The 21,758-nt window shown below is 41.5% G+C and overlaps 1 pseudogene; it reads left to right on the forward strand.

Annotated features, from left to right (window-relative positions):
- Positions 1–2,235, forward strand: LOC144307712 (heat shock cognate 71 kDa protein pseudogene; annotated as a pseudogene).
- Positions 2,236–21,758: the final 19,523 nt, after the last annotated feature.

A 21,758-nucleotide genomic window follows, 5' to 3' on the forward strand; every position in this document is an offset into this window, starting at 1 on the left:
TATAAGAGGGATGTTAAAATCCTCTACTATTCTCTCATTGAACGCTGTGCCAGATCTGCAGATGGCTATTCTCTCCTTGAGCTGAGCCGGCCCATACAGAAGCAACTATGTCAAAGGGACCTGCAGTTGGGATCGATCTTGGCACCACCTACTCTTGCGTGGGTGTCTTCCAGCATGCGAAAGTGGAAATAATTGCCAATGATCAGGGAAACTGAACCACTCCAAGTTTTGTTGCCTTCACTGACACCGAACGATTGATTGGTGATGCTGCGAAGAATCAAGTTGCGATGAACTCCACCATCATGGTTTTCAATGCCAAGTGCCTGATTGGATGTAGATTTGATGATGCTGTCGTCCAATCTGATATGAAGCATTGGCCCTTCATGGTGGTGAATGATGCTGGCAGGCCTAAGGTCCAAGTAGAATACAAAGGGGAGACAAAAAGTTTCTATCCAGAGGAGTTGTCCTCCATGGTTCTGACAAAGATGAAGGAAATTGCAGAGGCCTACCTTGGAAAGACTGTTACCAATGCAGTTGTCACGGTACCTGCATACTTCAATGACTCTCAGCGTCAGGCTACCAAAGATGCTGGAACTATTGCTGGTCTCAACGTACTTCGAATCATCAATGAGCCAACTGCTGCTGCTATTGCTTATGGCTTAGACAAGAAGGTTGGAGCTGAAAGGAACGTGTTGATCTTTGATTTAGGAGGTGGCACTTTTGATGTGTCAATCCTTATTATTGAAGATGGAATCTTTGCGGTCAAGTCCACAGCTGGAGACATCCACTTTGGTGGAGAAGACTTTGACAACTGAATGTTCAACCATTTTATTGCAGAATTCAAGCACAAACACAAGAAGGATATCAACGAAAACAAGAGGGCAGTCCGTTGTCTCCATACTGCATGCGAACAGGCTAAGCATACACTTTCTTCCAGCACCCAGGCCAGTGTTGAGATTGATTCTCTGTATGAAGGAATTGACTTCTATACCTCTATTGCTTGTGCCCAGTTTGAAGAATTAAATGCTGACCTGTTCGGGATGCCAAGCTGGACAAGTCTCAGATCCGTGATATTGTTTTGGTGGGTGGTTATACCCATATCCCCAAGATTCAGAAACTTCTGCAAGATTTCTTCAATGGAAAGGAACTGAATAAGAGCAACAACCCTGATGAGGCTGTTGATTATGGTACAGCTGTCCAGGCAGCCATTCTTTCTGGTGACAAATCTGAAAATGTTCAAGATTTGCTGCTATTGGGTGTCACCCTACTTTCTTGTGGTATTGAAACTGCTGGAGGAGTCATGACTGTGCTAATCAAGTACAATACTACCATTCCTACCAAACAGACACAAACCTTTACTACCTACTCTGACAACTATCCTGGTGTGCTTATTCAGGTCTATGAGGGTGAGCATGCTATGACCAAGGATAACAACCTACTTGGCAAGTTTGAACTCACAGGCATACCTCCAGCTCCTTGTGGCATTCCTCATATTGAAGTCACTTTTGATATTGTTACTAATAGTATCCTCAATGTGTCTGCTGTGGACAAGAGCACATGAAAAGAGAACAAGATTACCATCACTAATGACAAGGGCCACTTGAGCAAGAAGGACATTGAGCGCATGGTCCAGGAAGCTGAGAAGTACAAAGCGGAAGATGAGAAGCAGAGAGACAAGATGTCTTCCAAGAATTCACTTGAGTCTTATGCATTTAACATGAAAGTAACTGTTGAAGATGAAAAACTTCAGGGCAAAATCAATGATGAAGACAAACAGAAGATTCTTGACAAGTGCAATGAAATCAACTGGCTCGATAAGAACCAGACTGCAGAGAAGGAAGAATTTGAACATCAGCAGAAAGATCTGGAGAAATTTTGCAACCCCATCATTACGAAGCTATACCAGAGTGCATGAGGCATGCCAGGAGGAATGCCTGGAGGCTTTCCTGGTGGTGGAGCTCCTCCCTCTGGTGGGGCTCCTCTGGGCCTACCATTGAAGAGGTTGATTAAGCCAACCTGATGACAGGTCTAATATTGTTCCATACATTTGAAGGACCCAAATTTGTAGCAAATTCCATTGCAGTTTTAAAGTCAAGCTGCTATAGTAAAGATACTGGGCATTCTTCATATTTGAATATGGAATATGTGCACAGGGAAAGGAAATAAACATTGCACTTTATAAGCACTGTATTGTTAAGTGGAAAATGCAATGTCTTAAATAAAATTGTATTTAAAATTGGCACTAAAAAATCCTCTATATTATTGTATTGGTATCAATGATTTTATTTTTATTATTAGTTGATTTATATATTTGGGTGCTCCCAAGTCAGGATCATAAATATTTATAATTATTGGATCTTCTTGTCGGATAGATTCATTAATTATGAAATTAATGCCCTTTTTCATCTCCTGTTACAGGCTTTGTTGTAAAATTTAGTTTGTCTGATATAAATATGGATACTCCAGCTTTCTTTTGACATGCATTAGCATAATAGATAGTTCTCCATCCCCTCATTTTTATTTTTTATTTCTTTCCAGGTTCCAAGTCCCACTGGTTTTATTACATTTTTTGTATATATTTTTTGTATATGTTTTTACTGGAGTTCGATTTGCCAACATATACTATAACACCCAGTGCTCATCCCAACAACTGCATCCCCTCAGTGCCTGTCACCTAGTCACCCCATGCCCCCTGCCCACCTCCCCTTCCACTATCCTTTGTTCATTTCCCAGAGTTAGGAGTCTCTCCTGTTTTGTCAGCCTCTCTGATTTTTCTCACTCATTTTCTCTCACTTACTTTATAATCCCTTTCACTATTTTTTATACTCCCCATATGAGTGAAACGATATGATTGTCCTTCTCTGATTGAATTACTTCACTGAGCATAATACCCTCCATTTCCATTCACATCAAAGCAAATGGTGGGGATTCCTCGTTTCTAATGGCTGAGTAATATTCCATTCTACATATATACCACATCTTCTTTATCCAGTCATCTTTCAATGGACACTGAGGCTCCTTCCACTGATTGGCCACCGTGGACATTGCTGCTATAAACATTGGGGTGCAGGTGTTGCGGCTTTTCACTGGATCTGTATCTTTGGGGTAAATCCCCAGTAGTGCAATGCTGGGTCATAGGGTAGCTCTATTTTTAACTCACTGAAGAACCTCTAACAGTTTTCCAGAGTGGCTGCACCAGTTCGCATTCCCACCAACAGTGCAAGAGGGTAACCCTTTCTCCACATCCTCTCCAATATTTGTTTTTTTCTGTCATGTTAACTTTCACCATTCTCACTAGTTTGAGTTGGTATCTCTTGTGGTTTAGATTTGTACTTCCCTGATGGCAAGTGATGCAGAGCATTTTCTTATAGGCTCCTTGGCCATGAGTATGTAGTCTTTGGTGAAATTTCTGTTCATGTCTTTTTCCCACTTCATGATTACATTGTTTGTTTCTTGGGTGTTGAGTCTAATAAGTTCTTTATAGATCTTGGATACTACCCCTTTATCTGATAGGTCATTTGCAAATATCTTCTCCCATTCTGTAGGTTGTCTTTTAGTTTTATTGATGGTTTCTTTTGCTGTGCAGAAGCTTTTTATCTTGATGAAGTCCTAATAGTTCATTTTTGCTTTTGTTTCCCTTGCCTTCATAGATATATCTTGCAAGAAGTTGCTGTGGCCAAGTTCAAAAAGGGTGTTGCCTGTGTTCTCCTCTAGTATTTTGATGGATTCCGGTCTCACATTTAGAACTTTCATCCATTTTGAGTTTATCTTCCTGTGTGGTGTAAGAGAATAGCCCAGTTTCATTCACTGCATGTGGCTATCCAATTTTTCCAGCACCATTTGTTGAAGAGACTGTCTTTTTTTCATTGAATAGTCTTTCCTCCTTTGTCAAACATTAGTTGACCATAGAGTTGAGGGCCCACTTCTGGGTTCTCTATTCTGTTCCATTGATCTATGTGTCTGTTTTTTTGTGCCAGTACCATACTGTCTTGATGATCACAGCTTTGTAGTACAACTTGAAATCCGGCATTCTGATGACCCCGGCTCTGGTTTTCATTTTTAATATTTTGCTGGCTTTTTGGGGTCTTTTCTGATGCCACACACAACTTAAGATTATTTTTTCCAACTCTGTGGAGAAAGTCCATGGTATTTTGATACATATTGCATTAAATGTGTAAATTGCCCTGGGTAGCATTGACATTTTCACAGTATTAATTTTTCCAATCCATGAGCAGGGAATATTTTTCCATCTCTTTGTGTCCTCCTCAATTTCTTTCAGAAGTGTTCTGTAGTTTTTAGGGTATAGATCCTTAACCTATTTGATTAGGTTTATTGCTAGGTATCTTATGCAGTTGGGTGCAAATGTAAATGGAATTGATTCTTTATTTCTCTTTCTTCAGCCTCATTGTTAGTATATAGAAATGCCACTGATTTCTGGGCATTGATTTTATATCCTGCCACATTGCCAAATTACTGTATGAGTTCTAACAATATTGGGTGGATTTTTTTTTTGGGGGGGGGTTAGGTATAGTATCATGTTATCTGTGAAGAGGGAGAGTTTGACTTCTTCTTTGCCAATTTGAATGCCTTTTATTTCTTTTTGTTGTCTGATTGCTGAGGCTAGGACTTCCAGTACTATGTTGAACAGCAGTGGTGAGAGTGGACATCTCTGTCACATTCCTGATCTTAGGGGAAAGGCTCTCAGTTTTTCCCCATTGAGAAATATATTTGCTGTGGACTTTTCATAGATGGCTTTTAAGATGCTGAGAAATGTTCCTTCTCTCCCTACACTATGAAGAGTTTTGAACAGGGATGGATGCTATATTTTGTCAAATGCTTTCTCTGCATCTATTGAGAGGGTCATATGGTTCTTGTTTTTTTTTATTGTTGTGGGATCTATCACGTTGATTTCTTTACGAGTGTTGAACCAGCCTTACATTCTGGGGATAAATCCCTCTTGGTCATGGTGAATAATCCTCTTAACATACTGTTGGATCCCATTGGCTAGTACCTTGTTGAGAATTTTTGCATCTGTGTTCATCAGGGATATGGTCTCTAATTCCCCTTTTGGAGGGATCTTTGTCTGACTTTGGAATTAAGGTGATGCTGGCCTCATAAAACGAGTTTGGAAGTATTCCATCCCTTTCTATCCTTTGGAACAGCTTTAGTAGAAAAGATATTGTTTCTTCTTTAGATGTTTGATAGACTTCCCCTGGGAAGCCATCTGGCCCTGGACTTTTGTGTCTTGAGAGGTTTTTGATGACTGCTTCAATTTCCTCCCTGGTTATTGGCCTGTTCAGGCTTTTTATTTCTTCCTCTTCCAGATTTGGTAATTTGTGGTTTCCAGAAATGTGTCCATTTCTTCTAGATTGCCTAATTGGTTGGCATAAGCTGTTCATAATATGTTTTTAAAATAGTTTGTATTTCCTTAGTATTGGTTGTTATCTCTTTAATTTGTGATTTCATTAATTAGAGTCTTTTCTCTCTTCTTTTTAATAAGGCTGGCTGATGGTTTATCTATCTTATTAATTCTTTCAAAGAACCAACTCCTGGTTTTATTGATCTGTTCTACTGTTCTTGTGGTCTCTATTTCATTGAGTTTTGCTCAAATCTTTATTGTCTTCATCTGTTTGCTATACGTTTTATTTGTTGTTCTTTCTCCAGTCCTTTAGGTGCAAGGTTAGCTTACGTATTTGAATTTTTTCCCAATTTTTTGAAGGATGCTTGTATTGCAATGTTTCTCCCTCTTAGGACTGCTTTTGCTGTATCCTGAAGATTTGAATGGCTGTATCTTCATTTTCAATAGTTTCCATGGACCTTTTAAATTCTTCTCTAATTTCCTGGTTGACCCTTTCATCTTTTAGTAAGATGGTCTTTAACCTCCACGTGTTTGAATTTCTTCCAAATTTCTTCTTGTGATTGAGTTCTAGTCTTAATGCATTGTGCTCTGAAAATATGCAGGGGATAATTCCAATCTTTTGGTAGTGGTTGAGATCTGATTTGTGACCCATATTTGGTCTAATCTGGAGAAAGTTCCATGTGCACTTGAGAAAAATGTGTATTCAGTTGCATTTGGATATAAAGTTCTGTCAATATCTGTGAAATCCATCTGGTCCAGTGTATCATTTAAAGCTCTTGTTTCTTTGGAGATGGTGAGCTTAGAAAATATGTCATTTGCAGAAAGTGCTGTGTTGAAGTCTCCTACAATTAGTGTATTATTATCTAAGTATGTCTTTACTTTGGTTATTAATTGATTGATATACTTGGCAGCTCCCACATTCAGGGCATAAATAATCACGATTGTTAGGTCCTCTTGTTGGATAGACCCTTTAAGTATGATATAGTGTCTCTCTTCATCTTTTACTACAGTCTTTGGAATAAACTTTAATTTATCTGATATGAGGATGGCTACCTCTGCTTTCTTTTGAGGACCATTTGAATGGTAAATGGTTCTCCAAACTTTCATTTTCAGGTTGTAGGTGTTCTGAGGTCCAAAATGAGTCTCTTTTAGACAGCAAATAGATGGGTCTTGCTTTTTTATCCAGTCAAAACCCTGGATGGGATCATTTAGAGCATTAACGTTCAGAGTAACTAATGAAAGATATGAATTTAGTTTTTTAATGAGACCATTTAGCCCATTAACGTTCAGAGTAACTACTGAAAGATATGAATTTAGTTTTTTGATGGGATCATTTAGCCCATTCACATTCAGAGAACTACTGAAAGATATCAATTTAGTGTCATTGTAATACGTATTCAGTCCCTGTTTTGTGAATTATTTCTTTGGTATTCCTCTTTCTTTTACAGGGTCCCCTTAATATTTCTTGCAGAGCTGGTTTGGTGGTCACATATTCTTTCAGTTTCTGCTTATCTTGGAAGCTCTTTATCTCTCCTTCTATTCTGAATGAGAGCCTTGCTGGATATAGTATTCTTGGCTGCATGTTCTTCTCATTTAGGACCCTGAATATATCCTGCCAGCCCTTTCTTGCCTGCCAGGTTTCTGCGGAGAGATCTGCTATTAATCTAATATTTCTCCCCATATAAGTTAAGAATCTATTGTCTCTTGCTGCTTTAAGGATTTTCTCTTTGTCTTTGGAATTTGCAAGTTTCACTATTAAATGTGGAGGTGTTGAACGGTTTTTATTGATTTTAGGAGGGGACCTCTCTATATTCTGGATGGGAATGCCTGTTTCCCTCCTCAGAGTAGGGAAGTTGTCAGCTATGATTTATTCAAATATGCTTTCTGGCCCTCTGGGCGCTCATGGAACCCCAATTATATGTTTATTCATTCTTCTGAGGCTGTCTTTTATTTCCATTAAATTTTCTTCATGCACTTTTAGTTGTTTTTCTCTTTTTTTCCTCAGCTTCTTTCCTTGCCATCAACTTGTCTCCTAGGTCGCTCACTCTTTCTTGTACCTCATGAATCCTCGTCGTTAGGACTTCCAGTTTGGATTGCATCTCTTTTAACTGATTTTTAATTTCGGCCTGATTAGATCTAAATTCTGCAGGCATGAAGTCTCTTCAATACTTTATGCTTTTTTCCAGAGCCACCAGTAGCTTTATAATTGTGCTTCTGATTTGGCTTTCTAACATTGAATTGTAATCCATATTCTATAACTGTAGCAGAAAGTACAATTTCTGATTCTTTCTTTTGTGGTGAGTTCTTCCTTCTGGTCATTTTGCTCAGTGCCAAGTGGCTGAGTCAAGTGTATCAACCACGACATAAGTAAATTTCACCCTAGATGATTCTGATGAATTTAAACACCAGAAAATGTAAACAAAGATCAGAACAGAATAAAACAAAAGGACCACTAAAGTGAAAAATGAGTTTTAAAACAAAATAGTAAAAAATAAAAGGCCAAGATTCCCAAAGATGGAGAAAAGAAAGAAAAATGAAAAAAAGAGAAAAAAGCAACTGTAAAGAGGAAAAATAAGAAAAAAGAAAAAAAGAAAAGAAAGAAGATAAGGGGGGACTGGCAGGTGATGGTGGTGAAGAACTTGTTGTGGAGAGAGAATGTAGTCTACCTGAGGGGTCCTAGAGGGTGATCCTCTTGGTTCTGAGTGTATTAAGTTCTGTATGTTAGAAGACGCTCAGTCCCAAATTTATGTAAACCATAAATACTTGTAGAAAGCCCCACCATTGACCACCAAAACATAAATGAGATAAAAGTGGGCGGCAGAATGGGAATGAAGAGAGAAGATAATCTCACAGAATGAACTGACACCATATGCCACTTAGTTCTGGGGGGTGCATGCTGGTCATGTTTTAGAAGGTATTAACTTCTACCATTGTAGACCAAAATGAGGTAGAGAAAACAAAAAACACAAAACAAAAAAACATATCTTTTATATCTCCCAAAACTGAATTGAGTATGTTGAAGGGAATCTGTAAGTAGAAAATATATCTAAGACATGTAATTGTAGAACTATGAAAGTCAAAAATGAAGATACTTACAAATGAAGGGGTGAAAAAATATTGTAGATAAGGTGGGAAAAGAGAAAAAATATCAGAAATTTTTAGTCTGATATAAAAACGAGTTCTACTGGAAAAAGAGAAAAAAGAGGGGTACCTTGTAGTTATATATACTATAAATCCCTCTACTTCCCCTGGAGCTTTTCAGCACTGTGTGGTCAGGAACTTTCTCTTCCTCTGTCCTTCCAGCTGGTCTTCTGGGGGCAGGCCCTGCTGTTCTGATTCTCAGGTGTCTGTACCTGGGGGAGATGTCCCGCCCCCTGCCATGTGCCAGGCTCCATGGGAGATGTTTGCCCTATGAGGCCTCTGTTCCCTGGCGGCCCTGCCCCACCCAGGTACATGGTGACACAAGGAGGAACAACAACACTGGTGGTGGCCAAGTCTCCAGCCCTGAGCTCCCCTTGGTAACTACCGCAGTCTCCCAGTCTCCACTGGCCTAGATGCTCTCGGTGGGACGGGGCGCTGATCTACACAGCTTGGGGGCAGCTGGTGGCAGTAGAGTCCTCACTGTCCTGTGCCCTCCTTGCCTCCACCTGTCCTGGGGGGAGTGCAGGATCCTGGGCTGTGTCTGCCCGGCACCCTGGGATTTGGGCCTGGTGCTGCCAGAATCGTGCTTCTGGGGCCTTGGCTCCCGAAGAGCACAGGGCGCAGACTACTCTGCCTGGAGCTCCCACCTGACCGACCGGTCTCTCCTCGAGGCCCCACCCTATGCACGCTCCAGCCCCTTACTGAGATAGGTCTACAGTTTGTGGTGCGCTTTCCCCTGGGCACACTTCCTCTATTGGGGCCTCCAGGAAACTGGAGGCTTCACTGCTCCTCTTGTGATTCTGCCTGATTTCCCTGCTAAGTGCTTTTCTTTCCAGGAAGAATCCAGTGCGGATTTTTAAAGTTCTTGCTTCTCCGGGGCTGGGCTTTCCTGTCCTGGAGGCTCTCCCTGCCTAGCTTTAGTCCAGCTCCTCGTGGGGCCCCTCTCCCACTTGATTCTTTCTTATTTTATTTTTTTCCCCGCCTTCCTACCATGTTAGAAGCAAAAACGCTTCTCTCTGTAGCGATCTGGCTGTTCTCTCTTTAAATCTCAGGTCGAGGGATCCCTGGGTGGCGCAGCGGTTTGGCGCCTGCCTTTGGCCCAGGGCGCGATCCTGGAGACCGGGGATCGAATCCCACATCGGGCTCCCGGTGCATGGAGCCTGCTTCTCCCTCTGCCTGTGTCTCTGCCTCTCTTTCTCTCTGTAACTATCATAAATAAATAAAAATTAAAAAAAAATCTCAGGTCGAATTCTTAAGTTTTCAGGATGATTTGAAAGTTATCTAGGTAAGTTGGTGGGGCCAGGTGAGTTCAGGACCCCTACTCCTCTGCCATCTTGCTCCACCTCTCCATCTCCTCATTTTTAATCTGCAGGTGATTTTTAGGCCTAAGATAAGTCTCTTGTAGGCCGAATATAGATGGGTCTTTTTTTTATATATATATATTTTAATTTTATTTATTTATGATAGTCACAGAGAGAGAGAGAGAGAGAGAGAGAGAGAGAGGCAGAGACACAGGCAGAGGGAGAAGCAGGCTCCATGCACCGGGAGCCCGACGTGGGATTCGATCCCGGGTCTCCAGGATCGCGCCCTGGGCCAAAGGCAGGCGCCAAACCGCGGCGCCACCCAGGGATCCTGGGTCTTTTTTTTTAAATCCATTTTGATATTCTATGTCTGTTGTTTGTAGCATTTAGTCCATTTATATTTGGCATGATTATCAAAAGATATGAATTTAGTGCCATTGTGCTACCTGTAAATTTGGTGTTTCTGGTGATGTTTTCTAGTCCTTTTTAGTCTTTCTTGTTTTTGGTCTTTTTTCTTCAAAAAGTCCTCCTTAAAATTTCTTCCAGAGCAGTTTTGGTGGTCATGATATCCATTAGTTTTTGTCTTGGAAACTCTTTATCTCTCCTTCTATCCTGAAAGACAGCCTTGCTGGATAAAAATTTCTTGGTGTATATTTTTCCAATTCAGCACACTGAATATTTTTTGCTGCTTTTTCTGGCCTATCAAGTTTCTGTGGACAGATCTGCTATGAACCTGATATGTCTTCCCTCGTAGGTTAAGAAAATTTTTTTTTCCTTCGCTACTTGAAAGGTTCTTTTCTTATCTGTGTATTTTGTGAGATTGACTGTGATATTCCTTGGTGATGTTCAGTTTTTGTTGAATTTAATGGGAGTTCTCTGTATTTCTTGGATTTTGATGTCTGTGTCCTTCCCCAGAGTAGAGAAGGTTTTAGCTATAATTTGCTTCAATAAACCTTCTGCCCCGTTATGTATCTCTTCATCTTCTGGGATACCTAAGATATCAATGTTATTATATTTTAGTAAGTCACTGAGTTCCATAAGTCAACTTTCATGGTCTGTTACCATTCTTTTCCACTTCTTTTCAGCATCATTATTTTCCATAATTTTATCCTTTAGGTCACTGATCCACTCCTTTGCTTTGTCCATCTTCCTTTTTATGGGCTCCATTTGGGATTGCATCTCAGTTTTAGCATTTTTAATTAAAGTCTGACTAGGTTTTAGTTCCTTTATCTCTGTGTAAGAGATTCTCTGATGTATTTTGTGCTTTTTTTTTAAGCCCAGGTAGTATTCTTATAATCATTGTTTTAAATTCTAGTTCAGACATCTTACTTATATCTAAATTGATTAAACCCCAGCCATAAATTATACTTCCTGTTTCTCCCATTGGGATGAATTTCTCTGTCTCATCATTTTGTCCAGAAAGGAAAAGAAGAAAGAAAACAAACAAATAAACAAGAAAAAAACCCCCAAAAGACCCAAAGAAACCCCCACTCCCAAAAACAAAATACTAGATCCTGGGTGTGTTTGGTCTGCTTGTTAAAAGAATCTAGATCCCAAAATAAAAAATAATAATAAAAATAATGTGAAATAGGGAGGAGGGGGAAGATGGCAGAAGAGTAGGGTCCCCAAATCACCTGTCCCCACCAAATTCCCTAGATAACCTTCAAATCATCCTCAAAATCTATGAATTCGGCCTGAGATTTAAAGAGAGAACAGCTAGAATGCTACAGTGAGAAGAGTTCGCACTTCTATCAGGTAGGAAGACGGGGAAAAAAGAAATAAAGAAACAAAAGGCATCCAAGGGGGAGGGGCCCCGCGAGGAGCCGGGCTAAGGCCGGGGCGAGTGTCCCCAGGACAGGAGAGCTCCGTCCCCGAGAAGCAGGAGCTTCACCAATCTTCCTGGGTGGAAAGGCAGGGTGGAATCTCCCTGGGACACTAACAGACACCTGCGCCCCGGGAGAGTGCGCCGAGCTCCCTAAATGGCTGCAGCGCACACGGCTGGACCCGGGAGCAGCTCAGAGGGGCTCGGGTGGAGGCTCCGTGGAGGGGGCTGCCCGGCCGGGAGTGCGAATCCAACAGCGGAGGCCCGGGAGCACAGGGTGCCCAGACACAGCCCAGGATCCAGCCTCCCCCCCCCAGACAGGCAGAGGCCGGGAGGGCCCAGGACAGCAAGGACGATCCTGTCCCGAGCTGAGCAGATCAGCGGCCCCGCGCCTGGAGCATCCAGGCCCCTGCAGACGGAGAGCTCTGTAGCTACTGTGGGAGCTGAATCCAGGGCTCCAGAGCTGAGTGCCGCCAGTGGGGTTATTCCTCCTGGGGCCTCACGGGGTAAACAACCCCCACTGAGCCCTGCACCAGGCAGAGGGCAGAGCAGCTCCCCCAAGTGCTAACACCGAAAATCAGCAAAACAGGCCCCTCCCCCAGAAGACCAGCTAGAAGGACAAGTTCCAGGGGAAGTCAAAGGACTTAAAGTATACAGAAACAGAAGATACTCCCCCGTTTTTTTCTTTTTGATTTCTGATTGCTTCCCCCACCCTTTTATCCCTATGTTTCTTTTTCTTTCTCTTTTTTTTCTTTATTTTCCTTGATTTCTTCCTTTTTTCTTTTTTCTTTTTCTCTTTTCTTTCCTTCTTTCTCTCCTCTCTTTTTCTCCTTTTCCCAATACAACTTGTTTTTGGCCACTCTGCACTGAGCAAAATGACTAGAAGGAAAACTTCACCTCAAAAAAAAAAAAGAATCAGAAACAGTCCTATCGCCCACAGAGTTACAAAATCTGGATTACAATTCAATGTCAGAAAGCCAACTCAGAAGCACTAGTATACAGCTACTGGTGGCTCTAGAAAAAAGCATAAAGGACTCAAGAGACTTCATGACTGCAGAATTTAGATCCAATCAGGCAGAAATTAAAAATCAATTGAATGAGATGCAATCCAAACTAGAGGTCCTAACAACGAGGGTTAACGAGGTGGAAGAACGAGTGAGTGACATAGAAGACAAGTGGATGGCAAAGAGGGAAACTGAGGAAAAAAGAGACAAACAATTAAAAGAACATGAAGACAGATTAAGGGAAATAAACGACGGCCTAAGGAAGAAAAACCTACGTTTAATCGGGGTTCCCAAGGGCGCCGAAAGGGACAGAGGGCCATAATATTTATTTGAACAAATTCTAGCGGAAAACTTTCCTAATCTGGGAAGGGAAACCGGCATTCAGATCCAGGAAATAGGGAGATCCCCCCCTAAAATCAATAAAAACCGTTCAACATCTCGACATTTAATAGTGAAGCTTGGAAATTCCAAAAATAAATAGAAGATCCTTAAAGCAGCAAGAGACAAGCAATCCCTGAATTTTATGGGGAGGAATATTAGGGGAACCGCAGACCTCTCCACAGAGACCTGGCAGGCCAGAAAGGGCTGGCAGGATATATTCAGGGTCCTAAATGAGAAGAACATGCAACCAAGAATACTTTATCCAGCAAGGCTCTCATTCAAAAAGGAAGGAGAGATAAAGAGCTTCCAAGACAGGCAGGAACTGAAAGAATATGTGACCTCCAAACCAGCTCTGCAAGAAATTTTAAGGGGGATTCTTAAAATTCCCCTTTAAGAAGAAGTTCAGTGGAACAATCCACAAAAACAAGGACTGAATAGATATCATGATGACATTAAACTCGTATCTGTCAATAGTAACTCTGAACGTGAACGGGCTTAATGACCCCATCAAAAAGTGCAGGGTTTCCCTTTCACTATTATTTATATTCCCCAAATGAATGAGAACATATAATGTTTGTCGGGAAGGGGGAAGAAATGTGTGGGAAATATCAGAAAGGGAGACAGAACGTAAAGACTGCTAACTCTGGGAAACGAACTAGGGGTGGTGGAAGGGGAGGAGGGCGGGGGGTGGGAGTGAATGGGTGACGGGCACTGGGGGTTATTCTGTATGTTAGTAAATTGAACACCAATAAAAAATAAATTTAAAAAAAGTGCAGGGTTTCAGACTGGATAAAAAAGCAGGACCCATCTATTTTCTGTCTACAAGAGACTCATTTTAGACAGAAGGACACCTCCAGCCTGAAAATACAAGGTTGGAGAACCATTTACCATTCGAATGGTCCTCAAAAGAAAGCAGGGGTAGCCATCCTTATATCAGATAAACTAAAATTTACCCTGAAGACTGTAGTGAGAGATGAAGAGGGACACTATATCATACTTAAAGGATCTATCCATCAAGAGGACTTAAAAATCCTGAATATATATGCCCCGAATGTGGGAGCTGCCAAATATTTAGACCAATTAATAACCAAAGTGAATAAATACTTAGATAATAATACACTTATACTTGGTGACTTTAATCTAGCTCTTTCTACCCTCGATAGGTCTTCTAAGCACAACACCTCCAAAGAAATGAGAGCTTTAAATGATACACTGGACCAGATGAATTTCACAGATATCTATAGAACTTTACATCCAAACTCAACTGAATACACATTCTTCTCAAGTGCACATGGAACATTCTCCAGAGTAGACCACATACTGGGTCACAAATCGGGTCTGAACTGATACCAAAAGATTGGGATCGTCCCCTGCATATTCTCAGACCATAATGCGTTGAAATTAGAACTAAATCACAACAAGAAGTTTGGAAGGACCACAAACACATGGAGGTTAAGGACCATCCTGCTAAAAGATGAAAGGGTCAACCAGGAAATTAAGGAAGAATTAAAAAGATTCATGGAAACTAATGAGAATGAAGATACAACCGTTCAAAATCTTTGGAATGCAGCAAAAGCAGTCCTAAGGGGGAAATACATCGCAATACAAGCATCCATTCAAAAACTGGAAAGAACTCAAATACCAAAGCTAACCTTACACCTAAAGCAGCTAGAGAAAAAACAGCAGATAGTTCCTACACCCAGCAGAAGAAGAGAGTTAATAAAGATTCGAGCAGAACTCAACGAAATCGAGACCAGAAGAACAGTGGAACAGATCAACAGAACCAGGAGTTGGTTCTTTGAAAGAATTAATAAGATAGCTAAACCATTAGCCAGCCTTATTAAAAAGAAGAGAGGGAAGACTCAAATTAATAAAATCATGAATGAGAAAGGAGAGATCACTACCAACACCAAGGAAATACAAACGATTTTAAAAACATATTATGAACAGCTATACGCCAGTAAATTAGGCAATCTAGAAGAAATGGCCGCATTCCTGGAAAGCTACAAATTACCAAAACTGGAACAGGAAGAAATAGAAAATCTGAACAGGCCAATAAATTGAAGCAGTCATCAAAAACCTCCCAAGACACAAGAGTCCAGGGCCAGATGGCTTCCCAGGGGAATTCTATCAAACGTTTAAAGAAGAAACCATAACTATTCTCCTAAAGCTGTTTGGAAAGATAGAAAGAGATGGAGTCCTTCCAAATTCGTTCTATGAGGCCAGCATCACCTTAATTCCAAAACCAGACAAAGACCCCACCAAAAAGGAGAATTACAGACCAATATCCCTGATGAACATGGATGCAAAAATTCTCAACAAGATACTAGCCAATAGGATCCAACAGTACATTAAGAAAATTATTCACCATGACAAAGTAAGATTTATTCCCGGGACACAAAGCTGGTTCAACACTCGTAAAACTCTCAATGTGATTCATCATGTCAGCAAGAGAAAAACCAAGAACCATATGATCCTCTCATTAGATGCAGAGGAAGCATTTGACAAAATACAGCATCCATTCCTGATCAAAACTCTTCAGAGTGTAGGGATAGAGGGAACATTCCTCAACATCTTAAAAGCCATCTACGAAAAGCCCACAGCAAATATCATTCTCAATGGGGCAGCACTGGGAGCCTTTCCCCTAAGATCAGGAACAAGCCAGGGATGTCCACTCTCACCACTGCTATTCAACATAGTACTGGAAGTCCTCGCATCAGCAATAAGACAACAAAAAGACATTAAAGGCATTCAAATTGGCAAAGAAGAAGTCAAACTCTCCCTCTTCGCTGATGACATGATACTCTACATAGAAACCCCAAAAGCCTCCACCCCATGATTGCTAGAACTCATACAGCAATTTGGTAGCATGGCAGGATACAAAGTCAATGCCCTGAAATCAATGACATTTCTATACACTAACAAGGAGACTGAAGAAAGAGAAATTAAGGAGTCAATCCCATTGACAATTGCACCAAAAGCATAAGATACCTAGGAATAAACCTAACCAAAGAGGTCAAGGATCTATACCCTAAAAACTGTAGAACACTTCTGAAAGAAATTGAGGGAGACACAAAGAGATGGAAAAATATTCCATGCTCATGGATCGGCAGAATTAATATTGTGAAAATGTCAGTGTTACCCAGGGCAAGTTACACGTTTAATACAATCCCTATCAAAATACCATGGACTTTCTTCAGAGAGTGAGAACAAATTATTTTAAGATTTGTGTGGAATCAGAAAATACCCTGAATATCCAGGGGACTTTTAAAAAAGAAAACCATAGCTGGGGGCATCCAATGCCAGATTTCAGGTTGTACTACAAAGCTGTGGTCATCAAGACAGTGTGGTACTGGCACAAAAACAGACACATAGATAAATGGAACAGAATATAGAATCCAGAAGTGGACCCTGAACTTTATGGTCAACTAATATTCGATAAAGGAGGAAAGACTATCCACTGGAGAAAGACAGTCTCTTCAATAGATGGTGCTGGGAAAATTGGACATCCACATGCAGAAGAAAGAAACTAGACCACTCTCTTTCACCATACACAAAGATAAACTCAAAATGGATGAAAGATCTAAATGTGAAACAAGATTCCATCAAAATCCTAGAGGAGAACACAGGCAACACCCTTTTTGAACTTGGCCACAGTAACTTCTTCCTCGATACATCCACGAAGGCAAAGGAAACAAAAGCAAAAATGAACTATTGGGACTTCATCAAGATAAGAAGCTTTTGCACAGCAAAGGATACAGTCAACAAAACTAAAAGACAACCTACAGAATGGGAGATGATATTTGCAAATGAAGTATCAGATAAAGGGCTAGTTTCCAAGATCTATAAAGAACTTCTTAAACTCAACGCCCAAGAAACAAACAATCCAATCATGAAATGGGCAAAAGACATGAAGAGAAATCTCACAGAGGAAGACATAGACATGGCCAACATGCACATGAGAAAATGCTCTGCATCACTTGCCATCAGGGAAATACAAATCAAAAGCACAATGAGATACCACCTCACACCAGTGAGAATGGGGAAAATTAACAAGGCAGGAAACCACACGTGTTGGAGAGGATGCGGATCTTACACTGTTGGTGGGAATGTGAATTTGTACAGCCACTCTGGAAAATTGTGTGGAGGTTCCTCAAAGAGTTAAAAATAGACCTGCCCTACGACCCAGCAATTACACTGTTGGGGATTTAGCCCAAAGATTCAGATGCAATGAAATGCCGGGACACCTGCACCCCGATGTTTCTAGCAGCAATGTCCACAATAGCCGAACTGTGGAAGGAGCCTTGGTGTCCATCGAAAGATGAATGGATAAAGAAGATGTGGTTTATGTATACAATGGAATATTACTTAGCCATTAGAAATGACAAACTCCCACCATTTGCTTCAATGTGGATGGAACTGGAGGGTATCATTCTGAGTGAAGTAAGTCAATCGGAGAAGGACAAACATTATATGTTCTCATTCATTTGGGGAATATAAATAATAGTGAAAGGGAATATAAGGGAAGGGTGAAGAAATGTGTGGGAAATATCAGAAAGGGAGACAAAACATAAAGACTCCTAACTCTGGGAAATGAACTAGGGGTGGTGGAAGGGGAGGAGGGCGGGGGGTGGGCGTGAATGGGTGACGGGCGCTGAGGGGGGCACTTGACGGGATGTGCACTGAGTGTTATTCTGTATGTTAGTAAATTGAACACCAATAAAAAATTATTTTATTAAAGAAATAATAATAAAGTGAAATAAAATGAAGGTAAACCAAAAAGTATATATATAAATACAAATTTTAAAAATAATAAAATATAAAAAAGGAATGAAAAATAAGAAAATAAATGAAAAAATAATAACAAATAAAGGATGAAATTTAAAAGGAAACTAGATCTTATTTCCCTTAGAGCTGACGTTTTCAGCACTCTGATCAGTAGACTTAGTGCAAGTTAGTTGTTTGTACTGGTCTTCTAGGAGAGAGGTCTGCTGCGCTGCTTCTCAGGTTGGTATGTTTCAGTGGAAATGCACCTCCTGTGTGGGAAGAGAGGGCTGGCCTTAGTGTAAGCTGCTCTTGCTTCCACTAAGTGGTGCTTTTTTACACCCTGAAAGCCTTCAGTGCTGATGGAAAGGATGGATAAGGCAGCATCCCGTTCTCTAGCCCTGGAGTTGAAGGCTTGCTGCCCACCCCTCTCTCTCTTCAGTGAATCCTCACAGAAGAGCAATTAATTTTCCTCTTGTGTCTGGTTTCCATCTGAAGTCTGCATTCACCCTGCCTGTGTCTGTCTGAGGTATTTTATTTTATTTTATTTTATTTTATTTTATTTTATTTTAATTAAGAAAAAGTTTTTATCCTAAGCATGAGACTGAGTTTCAAAACTTCAAATTTTAGGAACTCCTCTGGCATGGACCTCCAGTGTTCCTCCAGGAGAGCATCTCACCACATTTTTGCCATTTTTTTTTTTTTACACAGAGAGAAAGAGGCGCAGAGACACAGGCAGAGGGAGAAGCAGGCTCCATGCACCAGGAGCCCGACGTGGGATTCGATCCCGGGTCTCCAGGATCACGCCCTGGGCCAAAGGCAGGCGCCAAACCGCTGCGCCACCCAGGGATCCCCATTTTTGCCATTTTCCAGCTGGTCCCAGGAAAGCCATTGCTCAACTGTGCAGTGGTTTGCAGTTATGGCAAAACAGAACAGAAAGCCAGCACCAAGACCTGCTGTTCTCAGCTGGCTTCCCAGCTTCTATGCCTAGGAACAGTGTAACACAGTTGGCACCATCTGTTATTATTGCAACCTAGGGGATCCTTAGACCATGCTGTCATCCCTGGCATTCAGCCCAGCTTCAACACCTGAGCACCTTTAAGCCAGGCCAATCTTCAGTGTAGCAGACTTCCAAAAGTTCAGATTTTGTGCTCTGCTGCTAATAATACTTGTGGTAGCCTCCATAAGCAGGATTCCTCCCAGTTGCCTTAGCTAGAGCTATAGCTCCCCTAAGTCAACTCTCTGCACATCCTACCTTCCAAAAGGTGGTCACTTTTCTACTTGTAGACTTGCAGTTTTTGTTCTCTCAGATTTCTTGGGTGGGTCAAAATGATTTGATAACTATTTAGCTATATTTGAGGGCAAGGCAAGCTTAGGGTCCCCCTCCCTACTCCTCTGCCATCTAAATTTCTCCTCCTCAAATTTACTGATTTTTAATTAGCAATTTTATCATTTCAACATATTTTCCCCACTGGATTTCACGTTTTTCAGTTGAAGTACACTTTAAAAAATTAAAATAAATATTGTACAGCTCAATGTCATAAACACCCTTATAACCACCACAGGTTCAAGATATAGAACACTTATCCCATTATAGAATATTTTCTTATGCTCTTCTCTAACCAGTAGCTATAGCTACTGAGCCAACAGTTTTTCTGACCTTTATTAATATATATTACTTTTCTCTGATCTTGAACTTCATATAAATTGAATCATACAGCTTATATTATTTTGTGTAGATGGTTTCTTTTAATAAACATCATAAGTTCTATTCATCCATGTTGATTTATTAGTGATTTCTTTTTTTTTAATCTTTTTTTTTAAATTTTTTATTGGTGTTCAATTTACTAACATACAGAATAACCCCCAGTGCCCGTCACCCATTCACTCCCACCCCCCGCCCTCCTCCCCTTCTACCACCCCTAGTTCGTTTCCCAGAGTTAGCAGTCTTTACGTTCTGTCTCCCTTTCTTTTTTTTACTGCATAATATTCCATTGTATGAATGAATCTAATGTACTTCAATAGAAGTGCAGGAAGGACCTCAAGGTGGCAACATAGGTCATTCCTGACTTCAGTTTCCCTCAGAAGATCATCCAGCAACTATTCGTAGACAAGAAACCACTTTGAAAATCCCAGAATGCAAAGGTGAGACTGAAGCACACCCCTGCTCCACAGAGGCCAGGAAATACCACATGACAAAGGTCATAAGAGCAGCTTCACTTTAACCACAAGGCCCCTCCCTAAGGCCAGCACATGGATGGGGCCCCACTGAACTTATGATTTCTCCAGTGTGAAAAAGAGAATCCAATATGGACATCCAGCTTTGCAGAATTGTGGGCTACTTCCTGGGAGGCCCATCCAGGTCTCATTTCATGGGGTTCACTGGGGGAATCTGCTGGGTTTGACCACTGAGGATTAGACAGAGAAGTGAGGGGCAACTTACAGCAACCAGCACTCAGATCTCAGTGGGCCATGTTTCTGCTTACATTGGTGCTTGAGCAGAGATCCCAGCTAGTGGATCTGCCCATCTGCAGAGTTGAAGCTCTAGCTCCCTCTAGCCAAGGACCTTGGTTGGTTCTGCCTGATTTGGATCCCTAGACAACAGGCCATTCCAGCTTTGGAGTCCATTGTAAATCTCTTCCCAGGCAGGGGAACTAATTTTCCTTAGCCCAACTGCTAAGCACTACTATCAGTCCTGCCCCTCTGAGAAATGTGGCCACAGATACCCAGCAGCTGTGGAACACACATTGTGGCCTTCCTGGCAAGAGAACGAATTTGCAGTCTTGCCCAGTTCCTGAGCATAGCCTCTAGGTCCCACCCCTCCAGGAAGTGCAGCCAAAGGCACCTAGAAAGTTCAGAGCCCATCCAATGATCTATCTACCTAGGCACGGAGCCAAGCCAGCAGCCCTGCCAACTGTTGAGCATAGCATCTGGGCCTGCATAATCAGGAAGCCTGAAAAGTGACCCTAAGCAGCCTTGAAGCCCATCCTATAGTACCAATAAATCCAGCCTGTAACCCCACTCAGTGGCAGAGCAAAGCCTAAAGCTTTATTACTTTATTACTGAATACTTTATTACTGCTTTACTACTGAATACACCTTGTGGTCTCACCCAGGCAGGGAGCTCAGCCAGTGAGTCTGGGCAATAGGAAAGGAAAGCACAGCCTGTAACTCCAGCTAACCAGACAGCCAAGACAGCAACCTAGACCCAGTGTGGAACATGGTTACTAACCCCACTCAACTGTGTCCAGAGACCTTTGCTAGTAACCTTGAACAATAGCAGAATACAGCCAACAGCCTATCTAATTGCAAAACCCAGCTTGTGGCTCTGTTTAACTGCAGTGCACAGCCTACAGTTCTCTACTTGATCTCAAAGTATAGTCTGAGGCCCCATCCAACTGTGAAGCCTGACCTGTGGCTCCACTTGAATGTGGAATCCAGCCAGTGGCACCATCTGGTTGTTTGGGGAGCACAGCTGGAAGTCCCACCAAATCAGATGTGGTTGTAGACACTAGCTAGTGGACCCAGCTGACCTTGGAACACAGCCAACAGCCCCTCCCAACCAGAGAGCTCAAAATGAATCCCTGCTTGAACATACAGCCCAGCCAATAAGTATACTCAATCATGGAGCCCAGGCAGGAACTCCCTCCACTCCCAAGAGCACGAGCAGTAATATCACCCAACTAGAGACCCTGATAGCAAGCCCTGTCTACCCTTGAATACTACCAGCTGACCTGAACAGTACGTTGAGCTAAGCTGATTGATGAAGCTCTTTCTCTGCCAAAGTAAACCAATGAAGTCTGGAAGAGGAGACAGCTTATTCAAATGTGCAGATACCAATGCAAGGTTACAAGGATTGTGAAGACTAAGATAAAAGTTATACCACTAAATGACACTAATAAAACTTCAATAATTGACCCTAAAGAAATGGAAAACTAAGAACTGACAAATAATTCAAAATAATCCTCTTTAAAATGTTCAGCAAAC

This window comes from Canis aureus, chromosome X (assembly GCF_053574225.1).
Source record: "Canis aureus isolate CA01 chromosome X, VMU_Caureus_v.1.0, whole genome shotgun sequence".
NCBI classification, from domain to species: Eukaryota; Metazoa; Chordata; class Mammalia; order Carnivora; family Canidae; genus Canis; species Canis aureus.